The sequence below is a fragment of the Tamandua tetradactyla genome, chromosome 1 (genome assembly GCF_023851605.1).
Source record: "Tamandua tetradactyla isolate mTamTet1 chromosome 1, mTamTet1.pri, whole genome shotgun sequence".
NCBI classification, from domain to species: domain Eukaryota; kingdom Metazoa; phylum Chordata; class Mammalia; order Pilosa; family Myrmecophagidae; genus Tamandua; species Tamandua tetradactyla.
The window spans coordinates 170,438,814-170,464,659 of record NC_135327.1 but is presented as its reverse complement, the minus strand read 5'-3'; the positions used below and the strand labels follow the sequence as shown (position 1 = coordinate 170,464,659).

The 25,846-nt window shown below is 36.7% G+C and overlaps 1 protein-coding gene and 1 pseudogene across 2 annotated transcripts in view; one reads left to right on the top strand and one right to left on the bottom strand.

Moving 5' to 3' along the window:
* TNPO3 (transportin 3) overlaps positions 1-25,846 on the top strand; it is a 140,970-nt gene that overhangs the window by 48,120 nt on the left and 67,004 nt on the right. The gene's annotated exons all lie outside the window — the stretch shown is intronic.
* Positions 4,843-5,054, bottom strand: LOC143655788 (small integral membrane protein 15-like; annotated as a pseudogene).

Genomic DNA, 25,846 nt, shown 5'->3' with positions numbered 1-25,846 from the left:
CACTTGGCCAAGTTGACAGCAGAACCTAACTATCACAAGCCTTAGCGCCTTAAAGCATCCATTATATGTAATGAGTTCTTCCCTGTGCATTAATATTGTTAGTAGCTATATACCATTCTTAGGTTAATTGAGAAATCAGTCACTTAGATCAGATCACTTCCTGCAGGGCTTAATTATTTTCCAAAACCCTGGTTGAAAAAGGCTGATAGGCATGATGAATTTAAGAAACATTTTTGGCTAGAGTACATCATAGGTACTTCATGGTGCATCTTATTAGAAGATTTATGCTTTCTGGTTGATCTCCATGGTGATACTAGGAGTGACCACTGGGTTAGGATGATGAGCTTTCCATTTATAAAGTTTGTTTTTCCCCCTTATAATAGAATATAGTTTGTGCAGTGATAGTTTTATTTTACAAATGTCTAGTTCCTGGTCAAGTTTTGCTTAATGATTCTGAATTCCTGTTGATAATCCTTACCTTAATCAGTAATTTCATTTTGCTTTGCAAAATGATTTCCTAATTCTCTGATTTCTTCTACATCTGTTTATTCCTTAGCATTCTTCTTGGTTCCTACTAGAAATGTGGGATAAATCTTAATTCTTTTCAGTTTAATTACCTGTTTTCAAAATAAGGATTTTTTTTTAAGCTGCCTCAAATGTTGCTTTTTTCCTGGTTTTCTCTTTTTGAAATATGGTAGACAAGTGGATTGTCCTTCATTCTTTCGATGCTCAAAATATCATAACTTTGCCTACTATGAGCATATTGTATTATTTCCCAATACAAGAAGATGACTGATACTCATCTTGTTACTTCCCTGCCCCAGATCTGGAATCTTTGGTACTTGTTATTGGGGAGTGTTATTTCTATTAGTCTGGATCTCAGCAGAAGATAGAAATTTGAATAGGAAACATTTAATATAAAGAATAAATACAGGAAGGGGTTATATTAATGAGGGATTGGTTAGTAAGAAATAATAGCAGGTACAAGGAGCAGTCACTAACCTCAGGCTAAGGTACAGCTCCCAAGGAAGAGCCCATACTCTTACCCAGGGCTGAGATCCAGAAGTTGTTGTCTCAAGGAATATAGTTAAGGGGGTAGATGTCCAGCTTACACATGATAGATCCAGTCTGATATTCCTACTTCCCTAAACCTTTATGTTCCTTCCTGTACATCAATCCAGGGGAATGCTGGCATATCAACCTTATTAACTGTAGTCCAAGTTTTAGCCAACCAACCAAAGAAGCTGTTGAATCCACTTTGAACTATTAGAGCTAACACATTAAATCTAGAATCTCTATAAAGTTTACTCGTGTCAACTAATTTGGCTTAATCTAGTGTTATACTCTACCCTTCCTTGGTCTAACATTCTTAGAATCCATTTCCACACTTGTTCCCATGTTTCTTCAAAACATCTTAGCAAAGTTTTGTGACTCTCTTGATGTGTAAGTTATTTCCTCTGTGTGTACCTGTCCCCTGTGACATGATGAAATTTGACCATATTTATGGTTCTTTTGGCAACAGAAGGTGATTATGATAGGTCTTGAAGAAAAATAGACATCTATCCCAGATAAGATTATCATGGAGGAGTGATTTGGGGGTTCAAAATCATCAGTTTCATCTAGGTCAAACTAGATGTCCCCATTCTGTTACAGAATCTTGCCCTTTAACCAGTCAGTTTCCTGACTTTCATTTGGCAAGTGAAAGTTGGCAAGACTCAATTCAACTGTTACCTGTAATTCAGTAAGTTACAGGATTACATTTTGTGTTTGAGTTTTAGTAATAACAGCCCTGTGACTACAAGAAATAAGAGCTTCTTTTACATCCGTCAGGAGAGCTTGGTGGTTCCTAGACTGTGACTTGAGCAGAGAGTTAATGAACCTGAGTTTGTCATTTTCTTTTTGTAAGAGCTTAAATGATCTCAAAAGAATTCAATCATTACTGATTATATATATATATATAACGGAATGATCATATGTTAAGAATGTTTATGTTTCTTTCTTGTCATATTTTTTTTAATTAAAAATTAATTAAAGAAGAATTCAATCCATAGCACAATCCTTACAGTCATTTTTACTGTTATGTCAGCCAAGTACAGCAGCTCCCAAGGCTCATGCTTCAGTTGGCACTTCATCACATCAGTCACAAGTGATAGGAGAATTGTGATGCAATCTGAAAAATATATCCTCTGTGGTGCTTAAAAAGGTCTATAATTCTGTCACATAGCTTGTCATGTTAAAAACCCAGAGAATGAAATTTCTCCAGAATTGTGGAGGAAATAGGTTGCAAACTAGGTACCAAAGATCTCTTGACAGCTTTATCATTGAATTCTCTTCACACTTACCTTTAATGGTTCCATTTCATCCCATTTCTTGTTAGTATTGTATTTCCAAGTTCTATCCAAACATACCCATTCCTAAACGTTGTATTTGACTTTTTGCAGTTTTTGTTGTTGTTGTTGTTCCTTCCCTTCACCTCAGACTCAATCCCAGATCACTATTATGGACTCAGGCACGAAAACCAGCCACAGTACATTTACTAAATCTTCATGATTGAGTTCTCCACTGCTTCCTACTGACTAATATAAATCTTCTGTTCTCTCCTTAGCAGCTCCTTACAGGTTTTATAAGCTCATAATTTGGGCAGCCTTCATGACCACATGCAGATCTTCCCTAGGCCAAAAATTGTCTCCCACAGGTAGTTTTTTTTTAGGCTACTGATCATTTGTCTTACAAATCTGTTTGTTTCTGCAGCTAATAGCAGATCCTCAAATACTCTGTAATTTTCTAACAAGTAGAATTCCAATTCCCCACACACAAAATCTGCTTTAAAGTGTAATTAAAGATCATTTAAAAAAAAAAAACAGGGCCAATTCTGTGCAGCCCAGAGTATTTTTCCCCCTCTACCAGAAGGGGTGTTTAAGGAGAATGAAAAATCACTTTGCAAAATTATAAACAGATTTAATCCAACCATTTTAATCTGTGGTTATTATCAAGTAATATATCTAACATTAAGATGATGGATTTTAAAAGTAAGTTGAATAAAAGTCATCTGCTATTGAACAGGCATATCAACCAAGCAGTTAGTAATTTTATTTATAACTACAGCCCTTTACTCTTTTTTTTTTAATTAGAGAAGTTATGGATTTACAAAAAAATGCATAAAATACTGAATTCCCATATACCACCCTATTATTAACACTTTGCTTTGGCATGGTACATTTGTTATTATTGATGAAAGCACATTTGAATAATTGTACTTTTAACCATAGTTCATGGTTTCATTTTGGGTTCACTGTTTGTTTTGTGCGGTTCCTTGGATTTTTTTTTATTCTAGTAAACAATGTAACACAAATTTTTTTTTACATTGCTCTTGCTCTAATGATTGAACTGAGTTTGACCACTAGTATTTTTATCCCTTCACTTACTCTTCATATTGTGAATGCAAGGTCTCAACTCTTACTTACTCCTACTGAATTTTAATTATTGTGAGTTCTTCCTGACTTGTGTAGCACTTATCTTGTAGCTTTTTCTTTCTTCTTTATAAAAATGTCAAATTTATTTCCTTACCTAGTTTCATTTTTAAATTAAAGCTTTTGGACAATTTTTTGTAACTTAAAATTCATTTAAAAAGTGGGGAAAATACTTTAAAAGTTATAAAAGACTGATCGTGAAAAGTAGACTATTAGTTTGCAAAAGCTATGTTTAATAGTAAAAATTCCTTTTATGCTACTTACAAAGAAATATTTTTTAGCTCTTTTCTTCTAAATATAATATTCTCATTTTGACATAATTTATCTGTTTTCACCGCACTTACTGCTGTGCCTAACAAAATTTTTCCAAGCTTTCCTTACCACTTATGAAATATGACTTAACTGTTCATCTTAAGGGTTCCTTAAAAGAATCTTGAAATTTTAATTTTCACCTTAAAACTGCTTAATTAAAAAGTATATTACATTACTACTACATGAGTTAAACAAAAGAGTAGATCTATATAATTAGCAGATTGCCTGATAAGAATTTTAACTATTTCATACTTCTACTTAGCACAAGCAAAAATAAATGGATTGTAAGGTACTACAATGTTTGGCATTTGTATGCAAACTTTAAATTATAATTTTATTCTGCTCAACAAGTCATCTCTAAGAAAATAGACTTGCTCTTAAATACAAAATTGTTCTATCCTGCAAGTATTCTACTAGTCAGGACAAAAGGACTCTATAAACTTAGGTTTAAAAAAAAGTAGAATGTCTGATAATTGTATTACCAAGATAAAGGCTAAAAATCAGAAAAACTATGCGGAAGATAAAGTATTAAATGACTAATATTATTTTGCTTTGAAAAAGCCAGAAATGATTATATTCCAAGAAATAAACAATAATGACAAAAGGTGGGATTAATATACTGTATCTTTGAGCCCAAACACACTTTTCATCTCAGAGAGGACAATTGTGACTTAACATCCTTTGTCCAGAATAGGACCCTAATTTAAACTATTGTTTGAATAGAATACATTATCTAAAGTCATTTTTTTCTCCATAGGATATTTTTATTTCAGTAGCTAGATTATAAAGTGGCATGTGACTAAGTCAGTTATAAAGACTTTGTAGCATAATAAATGCTAATTTACCCAATAACTGTCACAGATACCCAACAAACTTCTGTATCTAAGCCTAAAAGTTGCTGTAGTACCGAGGTTATAGCTAACATGATTCTTTCATATGGTCAGACATTGATTACTATATAATACTGTCATAAAACTCAAAAAAGCAACCTAGTGCTTCCTTCCAGAGCTGTGTAATTTTCTAAATAATTTTCCTCTAGTTTCAGAGCCTGTTCTTTTCTTCAGTCCTTTTTCAGTTGTTCGGCCTTTGCAATATTTTCTTGACATTTTGTCTCTTCTTTTCCTTTTCCCTGGTCTCAATCAACTTGGCTAATTCCCAGGACAGTATGGTACAATGGAGTAAGGGCCAAAAAATCACTGTCATAAGGAAGCCATGTGGATCCTTTGCTGTCCATTCCACAGCATTCTTAGCCCAAGCCTTTGTATCAGCCATGCTTTCAGCGGTCTTAGGAAAACTTATGCTTGAGTCATGGTGTCTGTCTTTGTCCAAGGATTTTTAGAGAGCCAATCACAGTTTCAGATGACCCTTGATTGTCTTCTTCTTTAGTTCTACTGTGCATTTTTTTTTTTCTGCAATAGTAAGCATCCTTTTTTTATTAATTAAAAAATTAACTAACACAACATTTAGAAATCATTCCATTCTACATATATAATCAGTAATTCTTAATATCATCACATAAGATGCATATTCATCATTTCTTAGTACATTTGCATCGATTTAGAAAAAGAAATAGAAAGACAACAGAAAAAGAAATAAAACGATAATAGAAAAAAATAAAAAATAAATAAAATTAAAAAAAACTATACCTCAGATGCAGCTTCATTCAGTGTTTTAACATAATTACATTACAATTAGGTAGTATTGTGCTGTCCTTTTCTGAGTTTTTGTATACAGTCTTGTTGCACAGTCTGTATCCCTTCAGCTCCAATTATCCATTATCTTACCCTATTTCTATCTCCTGATGGTCTCTGTTACCAATGACATATTCCAAGTTTATTCTTTAATGTCGGTTCGCATCAGTGGGACCATACAGTATTTGTCCTTTAGTTTTTGGCTAGTCTCACTCAGCATAATGTTCTCTAGGTCCATCCATGTTATTACGTGCTTCATAAGTTTATTCTGTCTTAAAACTGCATAATATTCCATCGTATGTGTATACCACAGTTTGTTTAGCCACTCATCTGTTGATGGACATTTTGGCTGTTTCCATCTCTTTGCAATTGTAAATAACACTGCTATAAACATTGGTGTGCAAATGTCCATTTGTGTCTTTGCCCTTAAGTCCTTTGAGTAGATACCTAGCAATGGTATTGCTGGGTCGTATGGCAATTCTATATTCAGTTTTTTGAGGAACCGCCAAACAGCCTTCCACAGTGGTTGCACCAATTAACATTCCCACCAACAGTGAATAAGTGTGCCTCTTTCTCCGCATCCTCTCCAGCACTTGTCATTTTCTGTTCTGTTGATAATGGCCATTCTGCTGGGTGTGAGATGATATCTCATTGTAGTTTTGATTTGCATTTCTCTAGTGGCCAGGGACATTGAGCATCTCTTCATGTGCCTTTTGGCCATTTGTATTTCCTCTTCTGAGAGGTGTCTGTTCAAGTCTTTTTCCCATTTTGTAATTGGATTGGCTGTCTTTTTGTTGTTGAGTTGAACAATCTCTTTATAAATTCTGGATACTAGACCTTTATCTGATAAATCATTTCCAAATATTGATTCCCATTGTGTAGGCTGTCTTTCTACTTTCTTGATGAAGTTCTTTGATGCACAAAAGTGTTTAATTTTGAGGAGCTCCCATTTCTTTCTTTCTTTCTTCTTGCTTTTTGCTTTAGGTTTAAGGTCCATAAAACTGCCTCCAATTGTAAGATTCATAAGATTTCTCCCTACATTTTCCTCTAACTGTTTTATGGTCTTAGACCTAATGTTTAGATCTTTGATCCATTTTGAGTTAACTTTTGTATAGGGTGTGAGATACGGGTCCTCTTTCCTTCTTTTGCATATGGATATCCAGTTCTCTAGGCACCATTTATTGAAGAGACTGTTCTGTCCCAGGTGAGTTGGCTTGACTGCCTTATCAAAGATCAGGTGTCCATAGATGAGAGGGTCTATATCTGAGCACTCTATTCGATTCCATTGGTCGATATATCTATCTTTATGCCAATACCATGCTGTTTTGACCACTGTGGCTTCATAATATGCCTTAAAGTCAGGCAGTATGAGACCTCCTGCTTTGTTTTTTTTCCTCAAGATACTTTTAGCAATTTGGGGCACCCTGCCCTTCCAGATAAATTTGCTTATTGGTTTTTCTATTGGGATTTTGATTGGTATTGCGTTGACTCTGTAAATCAATTTAGGTAGAATTGACATCTTAACTATATTTAGTCTTCCAATCCATGAACACGGTATGCCCTTCCATCTATTTAGGTCTTCTGTGATTTCTTTTAACAATTTCTTGTAGTTTTCTTTGTATAGGTCTTTTGTCTCTTTAGTTAAATTTATTCGTAAGTATTTTATTCTTTTAGTTGCAATTGTAAATGGAATTTGTTTCTTGATTTCCGCCTCCGCTTGTTCATTGCTAGTGTATAGAAACACTACAGATTTTTGAATGTTGATCTTGTAACCTGCTACTTTGCTGTACTCATTTATTAGCTCTAGTAGTTTTGTTGTGGATTTTTCAGGGTTTTCGACGTATAGTATCATATCGTCTGCAAACAGTGATAGTTTTACTTCTTCCTTTCCAATTTTGATGCCTTGTATTTCTTTTTCTTGTCTAATTGCTCTGGCTAGAACCTCCAACACAATGTTGAATAACAGTGGTGATAATGGACATCCTTGTCTTGTTCCTGATCTTAGGGGGAAGTTTTCAATTTTTCCCCATTGAGGATGATATTAGCTGTGGGTTTTTCATATATTCCCTCTATCATTTTAAGGAAGTTCCCTTGTATTCCTATCTTTTGAAGTGTTTTCAACAGGAAAGGATGTTGAATCTTGTCAAATGCCTTCTCTGCATCAATTGAGATGATCATGTGATTTTTCTGCTTTGATTTGTTGATATGGTGTATTACATTAATTGATTTTCTTATGTTGAACCATCCTTGCATACCTGGGATGAATCCTACTTGGTCATGATGTATAATTCTTTTAATGTGTTGCTGGATTCGGTTTGCTAGAATTTTGTTGAGGATTTTTGCATCTATATTCATTAGAGAGATTGGTCTGTAGTTTTCTTTTTTTGTAATATCTTTGCCTGGTTTTGGTATGAGGGTGATGTAGGCTTCATAGAATGAATTAGGTAGCTTTCCCTCCACTTCAATATTTTTGAAGAGTTTGAGCAGGGTTGGTACTAATTCTCTCTGGAAAGTTTGGTAGAATTCACATGTGAAGCCGTCTGGTCCTGGACTTTTCTTTTTGGGAAGCTTTTTAATGACTGATTCAATTTCTTTACTTGTGATTGGTTTGTTGAGGTCATCTATTTCTTCTTGAGTCAAAGTTGGTTGTTCATGCCTTTCCAGGAACTTGTCCATTTCATCTACATTGTTGTATTTATTAGCATAAAGTTGTTCATAGTATCCTTTTATTACCTCCTTTATTTCTGTGAGGTCAGTAGTTATGTCTCCTCTTCCATTTCTGATCTTATTTATTTGCATTTTCTCTCTTCTTCTTTTTGTCAGTCTTGCTAAGGGCCTATCAATCTTGTTGATTTTCTCATAGAACCAACTTCTGGTCTTATTGATTTCTCTATTGTTTTCATGTTCTCAATTTCATTTATTTCTGCTCTAATCTTTGTTATTTCTTTCCTATTGCTTGCTTTGGGGTTAGTTTGCTGTTCTTTCTCCAGTTCTTCCAAGTGGACAGTTAATTCCTGCATTTTTGCCCTTTCTTCTTTTTTGATATAGGCATTTAGGGCAATAAATTTCCCTCTTAGCACTGCCTTTGCTGCGTCCCATAGGTTTTGATATGTTGTGTTTTCATTTTCATTCACCTCGAGGTATTTACTAATTTCTCTTGTAATTTCTTCCTTGACCCACTCGTTATTTAAGACTGTGTTGTTGAGCCTCCACGTATTTGTGAATTTTCTGGCACTGTGCCTATTATTAATTTCCAACTTCATTCCTTTATGATCCGAGAAAGTGTTGTATATGATTTCAATCTTTTTAAATTTGTTGAGACTTGCTTTGTGACCCAGCATATGGTCTATCTTTGAGAATGATCCATGAGCACTTGAGAAAAAGGTGTATCCTGCTGTTGTGGGGTGTAATGTCCTATAAATGTCTGTTAAGTCTAGCTCATTTATTGTAATATTCAAATTCTCAGTTTCTTTATTGATCCTCTGTCTAGATGTTCTGTCCATTGATGAGAGTGGTGAATTGAAGTCTCCAGCTATTAGGTAGATTGTCTATTTCCCTTTTCAATAATTGCAGTGTATTCCTCACATATTTTGGGGCATTCTGATTCGGTGCATAAATATTTATGATTGTTATGTCTTCTTATTTAATTGTTCCTTTTATTAGTAGATAGTATCCTTCTTTGTCTCTTTTAACTGTTTTACATTTGAAGTCTAATTTGTTGGATATTAGTATGGCTACTCCTGCTCTTTTCTGGTTGTTATTTGCATGAAATATCTTTTCCCAACCTTTCACTTTCAACCTATATTTATCTTTGGGTCTAAGATGTGTTTCCTGTAGACAGCATATAGAAGAATCCTTTTTTTTAATCCATTCTGCCAGTCTATGTCTTTTGATTGGGGAATTCAGTCCATTAAAATTTAGTGTTATTACTGTTTGGGTAATATTTTCCTCTACCATTTTGCCTTTTGTATTATATATATCATATCTGATTTTCCTTCTTTCTACACTCTTCTCCACACCTCTCTCTTCTGTCTTTTCATATCTGACTCTAGTGCTCCCTTTAGTATTTCTTGCAGAGCTGGTCTCTTGGTCACAAATTCCCTCAGTGACTTTTTGTCTGAAAATGTTTTAATTTCTCCCTCATTTTTGAAGGACAATTTTGCTGGATATAGAATTCTTGGTTGGCAGTTTTTCTCTTTTAGTAATTTAAATATATCATCCCACTGTCCTCTTGCCTCCATGGTTTCTGCTGAGAAATCTACACATAGTCTTATTCGGCTTCCCTTGTATATGATGGATTGCTTTTCTCTTGCTGCTTTCAAGATCCTCTCTTTCTCTTTGACCTCTGACATTCTAACTAATAAGTGTCTTGGAGAACACCTATATGGATCTTTTCTCTTTGGGGTGCGCTGCACTTCTTGGATCTGTAATTTTAGGTCTTTCATAAGAGTTGGGAAATTTTCAGTGATAATTTCTTCCATTAGTTTTTCTCCTTCTTCTCCCTTCTCTTCTCCTTCTGGGACACCCACAACACCTATATTTGTGCACTTCATGTTATCATTCAGTTCTCTGATCCCCTGCTGAAATTTTTCCATTCTTTTCCCTATGGTTTCTGTTTCTTTTTGGATTTCAGATGTTCCATCCTCCAGTTCACTAATTCTAACCTCTGTCTCTTGAAATCTACCATTGTTGGTTTCCATTGTTTTTTCATCTCTTCTACTGTATCTTTCATTCCCATAAGTTCTGTGATTTGTTTTTTCAGACTTTCCATTTCTTCTTTTTGTTCATCCCTTACCTTCTTCATGTCCTCCCTCAATTTATTGATTTGGTTTTTGAAGAGGTTTTCCATTTCTGTTCGTATATTCAGAATTAGTTGTCTCAGCTCCTCTATCTCATTTGAGCTATTGGTTTGTTCTTTTGACTGGGGCATATCTTCAATTTTCCTGGTGTGATTTGTTATTTTTTGCTGGCGTCTGGACATTTAATCAGATATCCCTGAATGTGAGACCCAGCAGGTTGAAAGACTTTCCTGTGAAGTCTCTAGGCTCTGTTTTTTTTATCCTGCCCAGTATGTGGCGCTTGTCTGTCTGCGGGTCCCACCAGCAAAAGATGTTGTTGCTCCTTTATTAATGCCACTATTGGTGTTTGGTTGGACCCAGTCCCTGCCACTGTCGGAGACTCCCTCCTCTCCCTCCGGGCAGCTGCCTATGGGGGAGGGGCGCCAGCCACCGGCTGCCACGGCTTGGGGAACTCGCTGATCCGAGACTCACCGCTGGACCAGGAAGCTGCCTGTGGGGGAGGGCCTCTGGCCGCCGCGGTTTGGGGAACTTGCTGATCTGAGACTCATAGCCGGTATAGGAAGCCGCCCGCGAGAGAGGGGTGCCGGCAGCCATCCACCGCGGCTTGGGAAACTTGCCTCTCTGAGACTCTCACCCGGTCCGGGAAGGAGGGGAGGGAGGGGCGCCGGCCGCCAGCCGCCGCGGCCCGGGGAAGTGCGCGCCACTCACCCTGGGAGCTCACTGCAGCGGAGTCTCGCAGCCGGTCCAGCCAGTCCAGACTGGGGTACGCTGTGTGTCCGGTGCCTGCCGTGTCCCTGGGAGCTGTTCTGCACTGTTTCTGGTGACCTAGTAGTTGCTCTGGAGGAGGAACTGGCGCGTTCGTGCCTGTTCACCGGCCGGCAGGATCCTGGGCTGATGGGGCAGCCGGCGCGCTATGCCAACGAGGATCCCTCTACTGTACATTTTTAAGAGAAAGTTTAAATTTCTCAGACGAGAAGTAGAAAGCTGTCTTGCAGCTTTTGAAGGCTCACTTTAAGAGAGAGTTTTTAATATAGACATACCTTGTTTTGAAGGTTTGTGGCAATCCTGTGTCGAGCAAGTCTGTCGACACCATTTTTCCAACAGCATGTGCTCACTTTGTGTCTCTGTGGCACATTTTGGTGATTCTTACAATATTTGAAACTTTTTTATTAGTATTGTGTCTGTATGGTGATCTGTGATCAGTGATCTTTTTTTTAAAATATTTTTATTGAGAAATCTTAACACACATACAGTTCATGCATGGTGTACATCATGGCTCACAATAGCATCACATAGTTGTGCATTCATTGTGATCGTTTTTAGAACATTTGCATTACTCCAGAAAAAGAAATAAAAAGAAAAAATTCATATGTCGCATGCCCCTTACCCATCTCTCTCACTGACCACTAGTATTTAAATTTACTCAATTTACTTTACCCCTTGTCCCCTATTATTTATTTATTTTTTATCCTTATTTTTTTACTCATCTGTTCATACCTTGGATAAAAAGAGCATCAGACACAAAGTTTTCACAATCACACAGTCACATTGTAAAAATTACATCTTTATACAGTTGTCTTCAAGAATCAAGGCTACTGGAACATAACATTTTCAGGCACTTCCCTCCAGCCACTCCAATATACCATAAACTAAAAAGGGATACCTATATAATGCATAAGAATAACCTCCAGGATAACCTTTCAACTCTGTTTGAAATCTCTTAGCCATTGAAACTTTATTTTGTCTCATTTCTCTCCCCCCTTTTGGCCAAGATGTCTTTCTCAATCCTGTGATGCTGAATCCTGGCTTATCCCAGGAGTCATGTCCCATGTAGTTGGGGAGGACAGTGAGTTCACCTGCTGAATTGTTCCCACTTTTTGTGAGAATATCAGGAATTCCCCAAACGAGGAAGTTGAGTATTTCCTCCTTTCTCCCCAGTCCCCCAAGGGTACCTTGGGAATACTTCTTTGTTCACTCCTCAGATTACTCTGGGATATATCGGGGCATCACACTAACTTGGACAAACCAACAAGATCTCAAGCCCTATTCAAGATTCCATGTACCTAAATGGGGTTCAACTAAACTGACCAAGTTAAATTAGGTGCACTACCTAAAATATAAATTTTGTACCAAATAAGCATCTCTCCCTTTGGTGTGTCACAGAAGAAGTTGAAGTTTTAAAATATGGATGATATCATCCTTTACCCTATATTCTGATCTACCTTAGTCCTATCCAGGTCAGCTTCATTTATATCTCTAGTTGAAGTCTGATCCCTTTTTCAACTTTTTAAGTAGTTCCAGTATGGGGTAGAGCTGACTTTCATAGCTTCAGAGCTCTAACTCTGAGTCTCAGGTGTCACATAAATTCCTGAAGTTTCTGGGGATGACCAGGTTATATACAAACAACTCAGTATCTCAGAATTGAGAAATATCCTGAATATGTGTAACTGCTATAAGAGTTTACAATCTAGGACTCTACTGATCAGTGACTTTGATGTTACTATTGTAATTGTTTGGGGACACCACAAACTGTGCCCATATAAGATGGCAAATTTAACTAATGAATTTGTGTGTTCTTACTTTTCTGCTGATTAGCCATTTCCCTATCTGTTTCCCTCTCCTTGACCTGAAACACAACAATATTGAAATTAGGCCAATTAATAATCCTACAGTGCCCTTTAAGTGTTCAAATGGAAGGAAGAGTCACATGACTCTTGGTTTAAATCAAAAATTAAAAATGATTAAGCTTAGTGAGGAAGACATGTTGAAAGTTGATGTAGGCTTAAAGCTAGGCCTCTTGTGCCAGATACCCATGTTCTTGAAGGAAATGAAAAGTGCTATCCCAGTGAACACATAAATGATAAGAAAGTAAAATAGCCTTATTGCTAAGGAGAAAGTTTTTAGTGGTCTGGATAAAGATTAGACCAGCCATAACATTCCATTAAACCAAGGCCTAATCTAGAGCAAAACCCTAACTCTCTTGAAGGCTGAGAGGTTAGGAAGCTGGGGAAGAAAAGTTTGAAGCTAGCAGAGTTGGTTCTTGAGTTTTAAGGAAAGACGCTATCTCCGTAACATGAAATTCAAGGTGAATCAGCAAGTGCTGATGTAGAAACTGCAACAAATTATCCAGAAAATCTAGCCAAGATAACAGATTAACATTGCTACACTAAACAATAGATTTTCAATGTAGACGAAACAGCCTTCTATTGAAAGAAGATGCCATCTGACATTTTCATAGCTAAAGATATCAATGCCTGGCTTCAGATCTTCAAAGGATAGGCTCTTGTGTTAGGGGCTAATGCAACGGTGACTTAAAGTTGAACCCAGTGCTCATTTACCATTCTGAAAATCCTAAGGCCCTTAAGAATTATGCTCAATCTACTCTGCCTATGCTCTATAAATGGAACAAGAAAGCCTGGATGACAGCACATCTGTTTATGGTATAGTTTACTGGATATCTTAAGCCCACTGTTGAGACTTACTGCTAAAAAAGAAAGATTTCTTTCAAAATATTACTGCTCATTAACAATGATCCTAGTGACCAAAGAGCTCTGATGAAGATGTACAGTGTGATTAATGTTGTTTTCATGCCTGATATGATAACATCCTTTCTGCAGTCCATGGATCAAGGAGTCATTTTGACTTTGAAGTTTTATTATTTAAGAAATATATTTCGTGTATAACCTGGCTGTTCCCTGGAACTTCAGGTATCTGTATGATACCTGTGACTCAAAATTAGAGTTCTGCAGCTATGAAAGACAGCATTATCCCATACAGCAACTTTTTAAAAAGTGGAGGAAAAGATCAGACATGAATTATTAATATGAATTAAGCTTATCTGGTTAGAACTAAGGTAAATCAGACTGAAGGGTAAAGGATGATATTGACTGTATTTTTAAAACTTGAAATTCTGGGTGAAACCAAAGAAAGATTTGTTTATTTGGTACAAAATTTGTATTTCCTGTAACACACTATTTAACTTGTTTAATCAGTTTATTCAAGTACCATAATTACATGGAACCTAGAATAGGGAGTGAGATCCTGTTGATTTGTGTGGGTTAGTATGATGCCTTGATACATCCCAGAGTAATCTGGGCAGAAGATAAAAAAGTATTTGTTAAGTCCCCTTGAAGGGTTGGGGGAAAATGTAGAAATATTAAATTTCCCATCTGGGGAAGACCTGAGATTCTCCAAGCGCTGGGGGCTACCAATTTAATAGGCCAAGCCCTCGCTCTTGGGGTTTGCCCTTTTGAAATTTGTTCCTGCAAAGGAGAAGCTAAGCCTACTTATAATGCCTAAGAGCCACCCCAAGAGAACTTCCTTTGTTGCTCAGATGTGGCCTCTCTCTCTCTCTAAGCCAACACCACAGTTAAATTCACTGCCTTCCCTGCTACATTTAACATGACTCCCGGGGGTAAAAATCTCCCTGGCAATGTGCACCCTGACTCCCAGGGATGAGTCTGACCCTGGCATCATGGGATTAAGAAAGACTTCTTGACCTAATTGGGGAAGAGAAACAAAGTTTCAGTGGCTGAGAGAGTTCAAATAGAGTCAAGAGGTCATTCTGGAGTTTATTTTTATGCATTATATTGATATCTCTTTTCAGTTTTTTGGTGCATTAGAGTAGCTAGAGGGAAATGCCTGGAAGCCACTGAACTCTAACCCGGTAGCCTTGATTCTTGAAGATGATTGTACAACTATATAGCTTTTACAGCATGACCATGTGATCTGAAAACCTTGTAACTGACACTCCCATTGTCCAGTGTATGGACAGATGAGTAAGAAAATAAAGGCAAAAATAATAATAAATAAAAGAGGGGGATAGGGGATATGGGATGTTTTGGGTGTTCTTTTAACTTTTATTTTTATTCTTATTTTTATTGTTTAATGAGTAATGAAAATATTTAAAAATCAGTTGTGCTGATGACTGCACAACTATGTGATGATACTGTGAACTTGTTTGTATACTTCAGATGACTATATGGCATGTGAAGATATCTCAATAAAATTGCATTAAAAAATATATATATCATATAGCTATAGCTGCCATAGATAGTGATTCTTCTGAAGGATCTAGGCCAAGTAAATTGAAAACCTTCTGGAAAGTATTCAAAACCTTCTGGAAAGTATTCACCATTCTAGATGCCATAAGAAGATTCATGATTACTGGGAGGAGATCAAAATATCAGCACTAACCAGGGTTTGGAAGATACTGATCCCAACCCACATGGATGACTTTGAAGGGTTCAGGATTTCAGTGGAAGAAGTAACTTTAGATATAGTGGAATTAGCAGGAGAGTTAGAATTAGAAGTACAGCCTGAAGACGTGACTGAATTGCTGGGTAAAGGATGATACCATCCATATTTTAAAACTTTAACCTCTGACCAAAAGGGGGAAGAGAGAAATAGAACAAAATGAAGTCTCAGTGGCTCCCAACCTCAGAGTTGGGAGGTTATCTTGGCGCTTGCTCTTAGACATTATATAGATACTTCTTTTTAGTTTATGGTGTAATGGGGTGGCTAAAGGGAAGTACCTGAAACTGTTGAATTGTAGCCCAGTAGCCTTATTCTTGAAGAAGACAACATAACTCTATAGCTTCTACAGTGTGACTCTGTGATTATGAAAATCTCGTGTCTGGTGCTCCTTTTATCCAGGGTATGGACAAATGAGTTTTTAAATAAATAAATAAGGATGAAAATAAATAATAGGGGGAGTTAAAGGGTAAAAATTGGGTAGATTGAAATACTGTATGTCAGTGACAGGGAGTAATAAGGGGTATGGAATATATGAGTTTATTTATTTTTCTGAAGTGATGCAGATGTTCTAAAAATGGTCATGGTGAAGAATACACAGCTATGTGATGATATTGTGAGCAACTGATAGTATAATATGGTTGGGCTGTACATGTGTGGATATTCCTCAATAAAAGTATTTTTAAGAATTGAAATGTTGCTCAGGAAACATAAAGGCCAAGCAATTGTGTAATGAGTTTACACCAAGAATTTCAACATTTGCGCATGTGTGTGTGTATATGTATGTATGAGCAATCAGTTCTTAAAATGAAACCTCTCCGTTCTAGTTCTACTTTCAGACATGAATCTTATTAAGCTGAGTGCATCCTATAAGAATTCCGGTTAGGTGCATTCATTAGTTTATCAGTTTATCAAAAGGTATTTACTTTCAGCCCTTTCTGAAAGCTTTTAGCATTATAGTGTTCTTAGGCAATTATTGAAAGATCTGAATCTGTTATCTCTGAGTTATAAGGGAATCAGATGCCTCAAAAAGTCTTAAGGTAAAGAATACACTAACTAGAAGAGGAACTTAACTTGAAGAGTAAAATCTCATGTCTTTGAACCATATTGGTGGCATTTTCTCTTTTTATCCAGTTTATTTTTTGGTGGGTTTTTTTTTTTCATGATAATTCAGATTTTATTGCTTGTTAATTTTGTCATTCCAAACCATTTTAAGTAAACAGACATTGAGAAAATATACTGGGAGTGTTGAACAGATTATGGCAACATCAACGAGAGTGCTTAAGTGTTTGACAAAATGTAATTGGAGGTACCACTGGCACCATCACTCCCAGAAATTCATATATATCATATAAAAAGAGTAAAAACAGTTCATTGGCATTTAACTAGCATTCTTGGTAACCATTTATTAACTACAATAAGCCTGAATAATTTTATAATCTTCTGAGGAAAGCAATGTATTTTCTTCTACTACTAGAGCAAGCTTTTTCAGTTTCTTTGAAAAAAACAAGCAAACCATTAAGTATAACAAACCACAACCTGAAAATATTGTCATATTCCAGTGGTCCTGAATTTTAATGTTTCTATCATATTAATTCAAGAAATAAACTATGATTCAGCTTTTGAAAATGAGAGTAAGCTTATACTCACTTTATAATTCAAAAGTTTTAATTGAAGCCAGTGTTAGCCCAGTAAAAGCTATGCATACAACTCAAGGAACTGCTCTTATGCTAAAGTCACCTCTTCACAAGTTACATAATTCTTTAAAAACTCAGACCCAACCTGCACAGGGATAACATGAGGAACTAACACTTCTATCCTCTGGATACCACAGCAGTAGTTCTAGTGTACTTGTAGCTGGGAAACATATTCAGAATCACTATGAATCACACATAAACATCAATAACTTTTCCTGATAGGTTGAAAATACACCAATATTTTCCTCTGTTAATGATTTACTTAAAAATCAAGTAGTTCCTACTATTCAGCATTTGAAAGATTTCTATGTCTGTGATTGCAAAGAATGCTCAGGTTGAGAAATACATTTGTATACTTGAAGAGACACTCAGAAAAGCAACGAGACTTGAGATGTGTTTTTTTGTTAAACCATTCAGAAGCCTTCAGTTATCGAACAACTAAAAGCACAATAGCAGATAAATAGGAATTTATTAAAATCATTGTCTCCAACAATAAAAAATATTAAGGCCTCTTTTACTCCATCATAGTATATATATTAAAGAGTAATGTTTTAAATAAGAACCATCATTTCTATTCAAAATGCTTTCTAATGTATTTGACAGATTTTTTTTTATATTATCCTATTTCATATATCATAGAAAGATCTCATGATTAGACATCTTGACCCAAACCAGATACTGGGATGTAAATTTTTCTAAAGCAATTTATGCTTAAGTAATTAAGAGAAAGAAAAGGTGAAGACTTTATTTAAGTTGAGAAGCTTATTAATATGGATCATAGTGCTGAATAACTGTTTGCTCAGTATTTTGCTCCACTGGGATGAGAATTTGTAAAGGGTTTCATCCCCTTTTAAAAATATATCACATCCACTAGAATAAGATCATATAAATTAACGCTGATTATCTATTATTCCCCATATTTCTCCATTCACAAATCTTGACAGGCTTCATAAGTATACTGAACAGTAACATTTTCACCTTTTATTAAGGCAAGTTTGTGAAAATAATTTTTTAAATTATTTATGAAACATAACCACATACAAACACAAACATTCTTACCATATGATCATTCCATTCTTGTTATATAATCTGAAACTCACAATATCATCACATAGTTGTATATTCATCATCATCGTGATTTTTTCGAACATTTGCATCAATTCAGGAAAAGAAATAAAAAGAAAACTGAAAAAAAATCATACAATCCATACCCCTTACCCCCCCTTTCTTTGATCACTAGCGTTTCAATCTACTAAATTTATTTTAACATTTGTTCCCCCATTATTTATTTAGTTTTAATCCTTATGCTTTACTTGTCTGTTGATAAGGTAGATAAAAGAGCATCAAACACCAGGTTTTCACAACCACACAGTCACATTGCAAAAGCTTATCATTATAGTCATCTTCAGGAAATATGGCTACTGGAACACAGCTCTATATTTTCAGGCAGTTCCCTCCAGCCTCTCCATTTAATGCGTAAGATAATGTCCAGGATAACCTCTCAACTCTGTTTGGAATCTGTCAGCCATTGACACTTTATTTTGTCTCATTTTACTCTTCCCCCTTTTGATGGAGAAGGTTTTCTCAATCCCTTGATGCCGAGTCCAGCTCATTCTAGGATTTCTGTCCCATGTTGCCAGGAAGGTCCACACCCCTGGGTGTCATATCCAAACGTAGAGAGGAGGAGGGCAGTGAGTTTGCTTGTTGTGTTGGCTGAGAGAAAGAGGCCACATCTGAGCAACAGAAGAGGCTCTCTTGGGGGTGACTCTTAGACTTAATTTTAAATAGGCTTAGCCTATCCTTTGTGGGGTTAAATTTTATATGAACAGAGGAAGAGCCAGAGGGGCCAAGATGGCGGCTTAGTAAGGTACGTGCGTCTTAGTTCCTCCTCCTCCAAAGCAACTACTAGGTGAACTGAAACAGTGCAGAACAGCTCCCAGGGCTACGGCAGGGAATGGACACACAGCGTAACCCAGTCTGGACTGGCTAGTCTGACTGCGAGACTCGGCTGCGGTGAGATCCCCGAGTGGCACACGATTTCCGGAGCAGCAACAGCTGCGGCGGCCGGAGCTACTCCCTCCCTCCTTCCCAGGCCGGCTGAGAGTCTCGGAGAGGCAAGTTTCCCAAGCCGAGGTGGCTGGCGCCCCTCTTTTGCGGGCGGCTTCGAGTCCGCGGCTACGAGTCTCGGATCAGAGGGCTATCCAAGCCGCGGTGGCCCTCCCCCGCGCGGGCAGCTTCCTGGTCCGGTGGGGAATTCCACAGGCCGCGGCGGCCGGTCACCGACGCCCCTCCCCCGCGGGCGACTTCCTGGTCCGGTGGCGAATTCCCCGGGCCCGCTGCAGCCCCGGCGACCAGCCACAGGGTTCCCTCAAGCTGCGGCGGCTGACGCCCCCACCACGTGCGGCCCCCTGAACCAACGGAGAGAATTGGATCGGAAATCCCCAGGTCACGGAGATCGGCGACCGGGGGTTCCATTCCAAACACGTGAGACAAACGTGTGCCACGAGCGCCACCTACTGGGCAGGATAAGAAAAACAGAACCCAGAGATATCACAGAAAAATCTTACAACCTTGTTGGGTCCGACACCCAGGGAAATCTGACTAAATGCCCAGACGCCAGAAACAGAAGATAACGGTTCACGCTCAGAAGATTGAGAATATGGCCCAGTCAAAGGAACAAACCAATAGTTCAAATGAGATACAAGAGCTGAGACAACTAATGCTGAATATACGAACAGAAATGGAAAACCTCTTCAAAAATGAAATCGATAAATTGAGGGAGGACATGAAGAGGACATGGGCTGAACATAAAGAAGAAATAGAAAAACTGAAAAAACAAATCACAGAACTTATGGAAGTGAAGGATAAAGTAGAAAAGATGGAAAAAACAATGGATACCTACAATGAAAGATTTAAAGAGACAGAAGATAGAATTAGTGATTTGGAGGATGGAACATCTGAATTCCAAAAAGAAACAGAAACTATCGGGAAAAGAATGGAAAAATTTGAACAGGGTATCAGGGAACTCAAGGACAATATGAACCGCACAAATATACGTGTTGTGGGTGTCCCAGAAGGAGAAGAGAAGGGAAAAGGAGGAGAAAAACTAATGGAAGAAATTATCACTGAAAATTTCCCAACTCTTATGAAAGACCTAAAATTACAGATCCAAGAAGTGCAGCGCACCCCAAAGAGATTAGACCCAAATAGGCGTTCTCCAAGACACTTACTAGTTAGAATGTCAGAGGTCAAAGAGAAAGAGAGGATCTTGAAAGCAGCAAGAGAAAAACAATCCATCACATACAAGGGAAACCCAATAAGACTATGTGTAGATTTCTCAGCAGAAACCATGGAAGCTAGAAGACAGTGGGATGATATATTTAAATTACTAAAAGAGAAAAACTGCCAACCAAGACTCCTATATCCAGCAAAATTATCCTTCAAAAATGAGGGAGAAGGGCGGGCCGCGGTGGCTCAGCGGGCAAAGTGCTTGCCTGCTATGCCGGAGGACCTCGGTTCGATTCCCGGCCCCAGCCCATGTAACAAAAAAAAAACGGAGAAACAGAATACAATAAAACAAGAAAATGTTTAAAAATGTTTCCCTTTCTTCCTTCCTTCCTTCCTTCTATCCTTCCTTCCTTCTCTCTGTCTTTCCTTTAAAAAAAAAAAAAAAAAAAAAAAAATGAGGGAGAAATTAAAACATTCTCAGACAAAAAGTCACTGAGGGAATTTGTGACCAAGAGACCAGCTCTGCAAGAAATACTAAAGGGAGCACTAGAGTCAGATACAAAAAGACAGAAGAGAGAGGTATGGAGAAGAGTGTAGAAAGAAGGAAAATCAGATATGATATATATAATACAAAAGGCAAAATGTTAGAGGAAAATATTATCCAAACAGTAATAACACTAAATGTCAATGGACTGAATTCCCCAATCAAAAGACATAGATTGGCAGAATGGATTAAAAAACAGGATCCTTCTATATGCTGTCTACAGGAAACACATCTTAGACCCAAAGATAAACATAGGTTGAAAGTGAAAGGTTGGGAAAAGATATTTCATGCAAATAACAACCAGAAAAGAGCAGGAGTGGCTATACTAATATCCAACAAATTAGACTTCAAATGTAAAACAGTTAAAAGAGACAAAGAAGGACACTATATACTAATAAAAGGAACAATTAAACAAGAAGACATAACAATCATAAATATTTACGCACCGAACCAGAATGCCCCCAAATACGTGAGGAATACACTGCAAACACTGAAAAGGGAAATAGACTCATATACCATAATAGTTGGAGACTTCAATTCACCACTCTCATCAATGGACAGAACATCTAGACAGAGGATCAATAAAGAAATAGAGAATCTGAATATTACTATAAATGAGCTAGACTTAACAGACATTTATAGGACATTACATCCCACAACAGCAGGATACACCTTTTTCTCAAGTGCTCATGGATCATTCTCAAAGATAGACCATATGCTGGGTCACAAAGCAAGTCTTAACAAATTTAAAAAGATTGAAATCATACACAACATTTTCTCAGATCATAAAGGAATGAAGTTGGAAATCAATAATAGGCGGAGTGCCAGAAAATTCACAAATACGTGGAGGCTCAACAACACACTCCTAAACAACGAGTGGGTCAAAGAAGAAATTGCTAGAGAAATTAGCAAATACCTCGAGGCGAATGAAAATGAAAACACAACATATCAAAACTTATGGGACGCAGCAAAGACAGTGCTAAGAGGGAAATTTATTACCCTAAATGCCTATATCAGAAAAGAAGAAAGGGCAAAAATGCAGGAATTAACTGTCCATTTGGAAGAACTGGAGAAAGAACAGCAAACTAATCCCAAAGCAAGCAAAAGGAAAGAAATAACAAAGATTAGAGCAGAAATAAATGAAATTGAAAACATGAAAACGATAGAGAAAATCAGTAAGGCCAGAAGTTGGTTCTATGAGAAAATCAATAAGATTGATGGGCCCTTAGCAAGATTGACAAAAAGAAGAAGAGAGAAAATGCAAATAAATAAGATCAGAAATGGAAGAGGAGACATAACTACTGACCTCACAGAAATAAAGGAGGTAATAACAGGATACTATGAACAACTTTACGCTAATAAATACAACAATTTAGAGGAAATGGACAGGTTCCTGGAAAGACATGAACAACCAACTTTGACTCAAGAAGACATAGATGACCTCAACAAACCAATCACAAGTAAAGAAATTGAATCAGTCATTCAAAAGCTTCCTAAAAAGAAAAGTCCAGGACCAGACGGCTTCACATGTGAATTCTACCAAACATTCCAGAGAGAATTAGTACCAACTCTCCTCAAACTCTTCAAAAAAATCGAAGCGGAGGGAAAACCACCTAATTCATTCTATGAAGCCAACATCACCCTCATACCAAAACCAGGCAAAGATATTACAAAAAAAGAAAACTACAGGCCAATCTCTCTAATGAATATAGATGCAAAAATCCTCAATAAAATTCTAGCAAATCATATCCAACAACACATTAAAAGAATTATACATCATGACCAAGTAGGATTCATCCCAGGTATGCAAGGATGGTTCAACATAAGAAAATCAATTAATGTAATACACCATATCAACAAATCAAAGCAGAAAAATCACATGATCATCTCAATTGATGCAGAGAAGGCATTTGACAAGATTCAACATCCTTTCCTGTTGAAAACACTTCAAAAAATAGGAATACAAGGGAACTTCCTTAAAATGATAGAGGGAATATATGAAAAACCCACAGCTAATATCATCCTCAATGGGGAAAAATTGAAAACTTTCCCCATAAGATCAGGAACAAGACAAGGATGTCCACTATCACCACTATTATTCAACATTGTGTTGGAGGTTCTAGCCAGAGCAATTAGACAAGAAAAAGAAATACAAGGCATCAAAATTGGAAAGGAAGAAGTAAAACTATCACTGTTTGCAGACGATATGATACTATATGTCGAAAACCCTGAAAAATCCACAACAAAACTACTAGAGCTAATAAATGAGTACAGCAAAGTAGCAGGTTACAAGATCAACATTCAAAAATCTGTAGCATTTCTATACACTAGCAATGAACAAGCGGAGGGGGAAATCAAGAAACGAATCCCATTTACAATTGCAACTAAAAGAATAAAATACCTAGGAATAAATTTAACTAAAGAGACAAAAAACCTATATAAAGAAAACTACAAAAAACTGCTAAAAGAAATCACAGAAGACCTAAATAGATGGAAGGGCATACCGTGTTCATGGATTGGAAGACTAAATATAGTTAAGATGTCAATCCTACCTAAATTGATTTACAGATTCAATGCAATACCAATCAAAATCCCAACAACTTATTTTTCAGAAATAGAAAAACCAATAAGCAAATTTATCTGGAAGGGCAGGGTGCCCCGAATTGCTAAAAATATCTTGAGGAAAAAAACGAAGCTGGAGGTCTCATGCTGCCTGACTTTAAGGCATATTATGAAGCCACAGTGGTCAAAACAGCATGGAATTGGCATAAAGATAGATATATCGACCAATGGAATCGAATAGAGTGCTCAGATATAGACCCTCTCATCTATGGACATTTGATCTTTGATAAGGCAGTCAAGCCAACTCACCTGGGACAGAACAGTCTCTTCAATAAATGGTGCCTAGAGAACTGGATATCCATATGCAAAAGAATGAAAGAAGACCCATATCTCACACCCTATACAAAAGTTAACTCAAAATGGATCAAAGATCTAAACATTAGGTCTAAGACCATAAAACAGTTAGAGGAAAATGTAGGGAGATATCTTATGAATCTTACAATTGGAGACAGTTTTATGGACCTTAAACCTAAAGCAAGGGCACTGAAGAAGGAAATAAATAAATGGGAACTCCTCAAAATTAAACACTTTTGTGCATCAAAGAACTTCATCAAGAAAGTAGAAAGACAGCCTACACGACGGGAATCAATATTTGGAAACGACATATCAGATAAAGGTCTAGTATCCAGAATTTATAATGAGATTGTTCAACTCAACAACAAAAAGACAGCCAACCCAATTACAAAATGGGGAAAAGACTTGAATAGACACCTCTCAGAGGAGGAAATACAAATGGCCAAAAGGCACATGAAGAGATGCTCAATGTCCCTGGCCATTAGAGAAATGCAAATCAAAACCACAATGAGATATCATCTCACACCCACCAGAATGGCCATTATCAACAAAACAGAAAGTGACAAGTGCTGGAGAGGATGCGGAGAAAGAGGCACACTTATCCACTGTTGGTGCGAATGTCAAATGGTGCAACCACTGTGGAAGGCAGTTTGGCGGTTCCTCAAAAAGCTGAATATAGAATTGCCATACGACCCAGCAATACCATTGCTGGGAATCTACTCAAAGGAATTAAGGGCAAAAACTCAAACGGACCTTTGCACACCAATGTTTATAGCAGTGTTATTTACAATTGCAAAGAGATGGAAACAGCCAAAATGTCCATCAACAGACGAGTGGCTAAACAAACTGTGGTATATACATACGATGGAATATTATGCAACTTTAAGGCAGGATAAACTTATGAAGCATGTAATAACATGGATGTACCTAGAGAACATTATGCTGAGTGAGTCTAGCCAAAAACTAAAAGACAAATACTGTATGGTCCCAATGATGTGAATCGACACTTGAGAATAAACTTGGAATATGTCATTGGTAACAGAGTTCAGCAGGAGTTAGAAACAGGGTAAGATAATGGGTAATTGGAGCTGATGGGATACAGACTGTGCAACAGGACTAGATACAAAAACTCAAAAATGGACAGCACAATAATACCTAATTGTAAAGTAATCATGTTAAAACACTGAATGAAGCTGCATCCGAGCTATAGGTTTTTGTTTTGTTTTGTTTTGTACTTACTATTATTACTTTTATTTTTTTTCTCTATATTAACATTCTATATCTTTTTCGGTTGTATTGCTAGTTCTTCTAAACCGATGCAAATGTACTAAGAAACGATGATCATGCATCTATGTGATGATGTTAAGAATTACTGATTGCATATGTAGAATGGTATGATTTCTAAAAAAAAAAATGGACAGCACAATACTACCTAATTGTAATGTAATTATGTTAAAACACTGAATGAAGCTGCATCTGAGCTATAGTTGTTTTTTTCTTATATATTTTTGTATTTTTTATTTTTAATTTTTCTCTATATTATCATTTTATTTCTTTTTCTGTTGTCTTGCTATTTCTTTTTCTAAATCGATGCATATGTACTAAGAAATGATGATCATACATCTATGTGATGATATTAAGAATTCCTGATTGCATATGTAGAATGGAATGATTTCTAAATGTTGTGTTAGTTAATTTTTTTTACTTAATAAAAAAATGTAAAAAAAAAAATTTTTTTTATATGAACAAACCCCAAGATTGCGGACTCACTCAGTCTATTGCTTTGGTTGTCCCTACTGCTTTGGGAATATCAAGAATTCTTCACTTGGGGAAGTTGAATTTTCCCCCTTTCTCACCATTCCCCTAAGGGGACTTTGCAAATACTTTTTCATTCAAGTTTGTGAAAATAACTTAATACAACCAAATCAGATCATTT